This window comes from Sinocyclocheilus anshuiensis, unplaced genomic scaffold (genome assembly GCF_001515605.1).
Source record: "Sinocyclocheilus anshuiensis isolate Anshui unplaced genomic scaffold, SAMN03320099.WGS_v1.1 scaffold906, whole genome shotgun sequence".
Taxonomy (NCBI): domain Eukaryota; kingdom Metazoa; phylum Chordata; class Actinopteri; order Cypriniformes; family Cyprinidae; genus Sinocyclocheilus; species Sinocyclocheilus anshuiensis.
This window is the reverse complement of record NW_015540937.1, coordinates 615,302-615,605: the sequence shown is the minus strand read 5'-3', so window position 1 is coordinate 615,605 and position 304 is coordinate 615,302.

Here is a 304-nt window from a genome sequence, read left to right as displayed (position 1 = left end):
TCACTCTCACCCACACTCACACTCACACACACACACTCACACACACTCACACTCACACTCACACACACTCACACTCACTCACACTCTCACTCCCTCACTAAGCATCACACTCCCTCACACTCACACACACTCACACACACACTCACACACTCAGCATCACACTCCTACTCACTCACACACTATACACACATTCACTCACACACACTCACTCACTCACACACACTCACACACACTCAGCATCACACTCACTCAGCATCACACTCAGCATCACACTCACACACTCACTCACTCACTCACTCACTCA